Source organism: Caretta caretta, chromosome 15, assembly GCF_965140235.1.
Source record: "Caretta caretta isolate rCarCar2 chromosome 15, rCarCar1.hap1, whole genome shotgun sequence".
Classification (NCBI taxonomy): domain Eukaryota; kingdom Metazoa; phylum Chordata; order Testudines; family Cheloniidae; genus Caretta; species Caretta caretta.
Window position 1 is genome coordinate 20,643,950 of NC_134220.1, and position 6,000 is coordinate 20,649,949.

General features: G+C 42.4%; 1 long non-coding RNA gene across 1 annotated transcript in view; it reads left to right on the plus strand.

Moving 5' to 3' along the window:
• LOC142069313 (uncharacterized) overlaps window positions 1–5,244 on the plus strand; it is a 169,504-nt gene extending 164,260 nt beyond the window's left edge. Inside the window, exon 3 of the long non-coding RNA XR_012665073.1 lies at window positions 5,076–5,244. This is a non-coding gene — a long non-coding RNA (uncharacterized LOC142069313). The remainder of the gene's footprint in view (window positions 1–5,075) is intronic.
• Window positions 5,245–6,000: the final 756 nt, after the last annotated feature.

The following is a 6,000-nucleotide window of genomic DNA, read 5'->3' on the forward strand; positions in this document are numbered from 1 at the left end:
TTATGATGGAACAGGAACTTCTCTGAGGGCATGTCTACGGTTACTGGAGCTCAATGCTGCGGCGATCTATGCACCAGGGGTCAATTTAGCAGGTCTAGTGAAGACCTGCTAAATCAACCATAGATCACTCTCCTATCAACTCTACTACTCCACTGGAACGAGAAGCATAAGGTAAGTAGACGGGAGAGTGTCTCCCGTCAACTCAGCACCGTGTAAACACTGCGCTAAGTCAACCTAAGCTATGTTGACCCCAGCTACGGTATTCACGTCAATTTACCCCCGTAGTGTCGACAAGGCCTAAGAAGTCATTCCACTGGCAAGTTCCTGTAACCAGAATCTGTCAGGACCCCAGAATCAATGAAGGGAGGTGAAACTAAGGAAAAACGGAGCCTTTCGACAAGCAAAAATTACGCAGCAGATAAATTAGGTGCTTAAGACTGTGGCAAATTGTAACTTTTACATTGGTTTCCTACCTGTCCTGCTTGCAGGAAAAGAGCAAATTGATAGGTAAAAAGCAAGGTGGGAATATAAGAAGTAAAACAAGAAGCTGAGGGATGCGGTTACTATAAGAATCAGAGTAAAATAAAAAGAGGAAAAAATGCTGCAAGATATAAAAGGAACATATAAATGGGGTGAAGCGGAATCACAAGGGAAAAGCTACTCTGAAAGCCAAAAATGCTTCCCTTAGTGCCAGCACATCTCTCTGCTGTTTTAAACTTTAGTTCTGACAGGTTTTTATTCTAACTTTGATCTTTTGATGCTATATGGGAGTATGCTGTCTCTCTCAGTTGTTTCCATAGCACTGATTGCTGTAGTAGCTAAAGAGATACTTCCACCATAGGAATATGCTTAACTTAAAGTCCTGTTGATTTTAATGGGGTTGCACACATGCGTAAGGTTAAGTATGTACTTTGCTGGATTGGGGTCTAAGTATGTGACCTCAATGCCTAGCTGAAATGTGGAGTACGTTCCAAAAGAATGAATATAGCAAATAAAAACTAACTCAGAACAGCATGGGATAATACTATGCATCAAATCCTGTATCCCATGGTGTAGATCCTTATCTGGTATAAATTGTCATCGCTCTATTGACTTAAATAGGCTGAGGATCTGCCCTCTTTCTGGTAAAAAGTCCCCTAGCTTCAGTGGGGAATCTTGCCTGAGGAAAGTGTGTGTATGAATTTCATGATCTGGCCATGTAACAAATTGTTGGAGTCTGTATGCTGTATGAAATGCAATCGCAGTGTCTTACAATAAACTCTCATCTGTCAAATAAGGAAAGCCCTAATCCAAAACTCATTGTGATGACTTCAGTGGGCTTCAGATCATGCCCCAAAGAAACTAACTAGATAAATGTATACCCTGAATGAGGAAAGGGGGACAAGACCTAGGCTATGTCTACGCTGGCAATTGAACGACAAAACTTTGGTCTTTCAGAGATGTTAAACTCCTTCTCCCCTCCCCCCCCCCCCCCCCCCCCCGAAAGACAAAGATTTGCCGTGGCAAGTGCCAGTGAACAGCGCATTGTTGGCAGGAGTGCTCTCCCGTCGGCAACACGAACGCTGCTCGTTGGTTTAGAAGTTTTTTGTCGGCAGGAGAGCCAACAAACAGCAGCTACGCTGCGTGACTTTTGGGGCACAGCTGTGGAGACACAGCCATGTTGCTAGAAGCTGTGTAGTATAGACATTGTCCTACAAGGAACAAAACAACGGACATCGTTGTACACATGGCTTTAACCTAGTTAGTTTGGGTACGAGTAGCAGTGCAGTCGTGGCAGTGTGGGTTCAGCCCTGACTGTGCAAACCCGCCTGGCATTCTAATATTTACTCAGATGGGCTTATTCTAGCCCTTTGTGTTGCCATGGTTTCACTGCTATTGGTACCCAAACTAGCTAGATTAAAGCAACGTCTACATGAGCTGCAATCACCCCCATCTCCACCTCCCCGATTGCCCTGTAGACACTGACGATGGCATCTGTTGCAAGCCTTTACAAATCTCTTCGCTCTGCACTAATGCTATTGCACATTGTTACACCTGAACGGAACCTGACTTCGGAAATGCACGTGGGAAGACGTGAGCATAACATGGAACAATGTTAGGGTGTCCGTGAAACTCCGGTCGTAAAATGCAAATATACCATGATGCTCCCAGTTCATTTTTGCTGCTTTCAGCTAATGAGAAAATTTTTTACCCTTGGTTCTTTGTGTGCAGTACCTGCTGAGTATTTCATTGGGCAGGAGGGTTATTTCTGTACTAACTTGCAACAATCAAACTCAAGGTTGTTCTGTTCTCTTTCAATATAAGATTATAGTAGCAAGAGCTGGGGAAATATAATTCACATTTACCCGGACGAATCTCTGGTGTTACTTGTTGACGTCAGCTGAATTACAACAAAGACAAATTTTAGCTCATTGTTTACAATGACAGAAGCCTCCATTGTAACAAATTGGAATCCAGGGTATATTTTCCCAAGGGTTCCTACAGATGTATGCAAACCTGCTTAACAAACAGTGACTTAACAATGTTATGAAAAATAGATTTATATTTACTTTTGTTTCTGGAACATCAGAACCATCAAGTTCTATGAATCTGGTGTTCAAAGCAGGTTCCTATCACTGTCACTCCCTCCCACCGACTCCTTCCTATTACTGCATTCATATGATCTTGCCTTGTTTGTACAGCACCCCAATTAAAAAAGGATTATAAGCAAATAAAAGTGAAAACACATCTAAAAGTCTAAAACTTAATCTAGCAAGATACAGGCTTTGGTCAAGATGGTTTCTAACATACACTCAGTTTCCAGAGACTTCAACCCCCTCCCTCCTTAGCTGAAGGACCCGTCTTTCTTAGCTTGCAAGAGCTCGGTTCCCTTTTGTCTGTCTAGTGTTGGATGCCAAAGATGGTTTTTGTCTTTGCTTATATCTTCCGAAGTTCAGTGGTTTGTTTCAAGAGGCAGGATGATGTTATGCTGTTTTTCCCCTTTTTGAGGGCTTCCCATTCCACTGCATGTAAATGAAGCTTCCATTGTTTTGAATCCACCATAGTTAATTTATATAGGAGACAGATAGATAGCTGCCTTCTCGGCTGTCTGGGAGGGAACCTGTTTCTTCCTGTTTGGCCACAAAATTTAAAACAATATCATAAAGTATCGATATTTAGTATTAATACATATATTTCACAGTGATATTAATCACCAATGTGTCATGTGCTTTCAGAAAACACCTCACATGATACATTCTTATAATAGAGTAATATTGTATACAAACAGTTGATTCAATTGCCCATCACTTGAGGTTCAGCCCCTGGTCTTTATAGACCAGTAAACCTTTGAAATGGATTCTTCTGAGGGTTACCCCTCAAAGTAAAGTTTATTCACGCTGTGAGGAAGGTGACATGGAGTCTGGTGGTGAAGGAAGCTCCGTGATCTATCTTCCTCTGGTGCTGTTTTGCTGAAATACAAATTGTTCTGTTTCCTGCCCCCTCCTCCTCCTGCTGTTGTCTTGATGGTCCTGTTCACTGCTTATATGCAAATTGAGGTAGACACCAAGTTCTTTGTTTAACAACTCCCCCGACACATCTGGTGGTTGCACATGTTAGTCATAATTCCAGCATATATTCATAACTCTTTGTGCACATCATGTACAGACCTCATGCAAGAATATTAACGATCTGTTAATTTGCTTTCAGATGATGCCTCCAAAAAGGAAGATTTGTACAAAGATTATTACAGTCGAGTGTAGGCTATGAATACTGGGCTTCTCAGTGCCGCAAGAGCTTAGCACACACCCCTATCATCAGCATCTCCCATTGGCTAGCTCAGGCCGCTCCTCGCGTAGCATGCTGGCTATGTGGACTGCATTCTAAGGTGCCTATTGCTACCCGTTCATTGTTTAGATGCCTACCTCAGCGTTGTGGATCGCAGTGTTGGTCCTATGATTTCCTAGGTGCCGTGATGCTGAATGTTGCAAACCCTAAATCCCTGTGGATCTGGGCCTCATTGCATATGAAGGAGCTATGTGTGTGGGTGACTATGCAGAAGTAGGGGCTGGAACAATTTGTATAGTGGCAGGGAAGGTGCTAAGAGCCATTGTACCAAACTGTAAACCCTGGATATGCTGGAAACCACTGCAAGCCAGGAGGTGCAACAGTAGTTCTAGCACCTATACACAGAAGTTTCTCTTCTCCTCCTCGTGCACAGAAACAACACCACAACACCAGCAGGTACTGTGCTATTGGGATGGACACCACATGGCAGGCTTTACTCGCTTTAAATAGAACCCCACTCTGGCCTCAATCCTGCATGACACATACCATCATCATCCCAAATGAAGTCAGTGGAAATGGCTGGCGCTCGGCATCTCACAGGATTTAGCCCTCTGCCAATAGTCCCCTTAACTTAAATAAGACCACTTCAGAGTATCACCTTACTCCAGCATGAGTAAAGGTGTCGTCCTATGGCACTAGGTTTTTGAGTTTTCAAGCCTCCTCCCAAGCATTCTGCCTGCTGAGTTGTGCTCATGTCTGTTATTTCCAGTGGTTAACCAACCCCCTTAATATGCAACTTATGCGAGCAGTGATTAGGAGTTTTAGAGGTATTGACTAGCTGAAACATATAAAGTAGAACTAGGCTTCCAGCCGTGAGCAGGCCTTTAAAAATATTGCAGAATAATTCTTCTGCAACCTTCTCGATTTGTACAAGCAAAATGGAGACTATTGTACCACTCACTTGCTGCAACTGTCCTATTATGAATATTCTGATCACTCCCATGAAAACCACACTGCTATGTATATTAAAGGTACAATAATATTAATACTGTATGTTTGTTTTAAAAGATTTTACAAGAACTGTATTTTCATTTTTAATTAGCAATTTTTGTTGCAGAAAGCTGTAAAATACCAGGAGTCTGGGCATCACTTCAACACAACCATAAAATACACAGCAGTGCCTGGATCCATATTGCTATGAATGAATCAAACAGTATAATCAAAACTTTTATACTCCGTGCGGTATCTAAGTTTAAATTAGCAATGGGCTCGCAGCTAATTTGCTTCTCTCCTTATTTTTGTTTTGTTAGATCAATGATGGGAGAATGAACACTTCCCAAATGGACAGCAAATGATTCATGGATGTAACAGTGGGCATGGATCTGATACCCAAGTCCATCCAATAGTCACTTTAGGGTTTTTTGGCTGGAGGCTGGCATACATAGTTGGAAGAGGAATATGCAAAGAAATATACTGCGTGGAAGGCAAGTGCTCTTTTTTTATATATATATATTGTTGCTTTTACATGTGTTTCTCATACCTTAATACTTTGCATTTGCCCAGTGGGTTTTATAGGAAACTGTCCAAGAACTTTACAGGTGTTGAATATTGGAGCCATGTAACATCACTGGGAGACAATAGGAATGATCACCCCCATTTTTACAGATATGTAAAAATATGCAGAGGGTTTGAGTGATTTCAGTGGGAGCTGCTAGGTTGTCAGCACTTCTGAAAACCAGGCCAGTCCCAGTGGCGACTGGGCCTCTGTTAGTCACCCTAGCTAGGACAACTGATGCCTACATGTGGACTGAGGAGTCTGGCTTTAAGCATCCATTTAAAAATACAATCTTGGTTTGAAATCAGTGGTGGTTTACATTTCATAGATCAAGGAATTTTAAGTCCAAGCGGGGTTATTATTATCATCTCGTCCAGTGATTCTCAAACTTTTGTACTGGTGACCCCTTTCACATAGCAAGCCTCTGAGTGCAACCCCCCTTATATTATTAAAAACATGTTTTAATCTATTTAACACCATTATAAATGCTGGATGCAAAGCGGGGTTTGGGGTGGAGGCTGACAGCTCGTGACCCCCCATGTAAGAACCTCATGACCCCCTGAGGGGCCACAACTCCCAGTTTGAGAACCCCTGATCTAGTCTGACCTGTTACCACACAATGTGACTTGCACCCATGTTCCTACCAGTCTCAAACCCCACAAAGCAGATGGAATTGTACA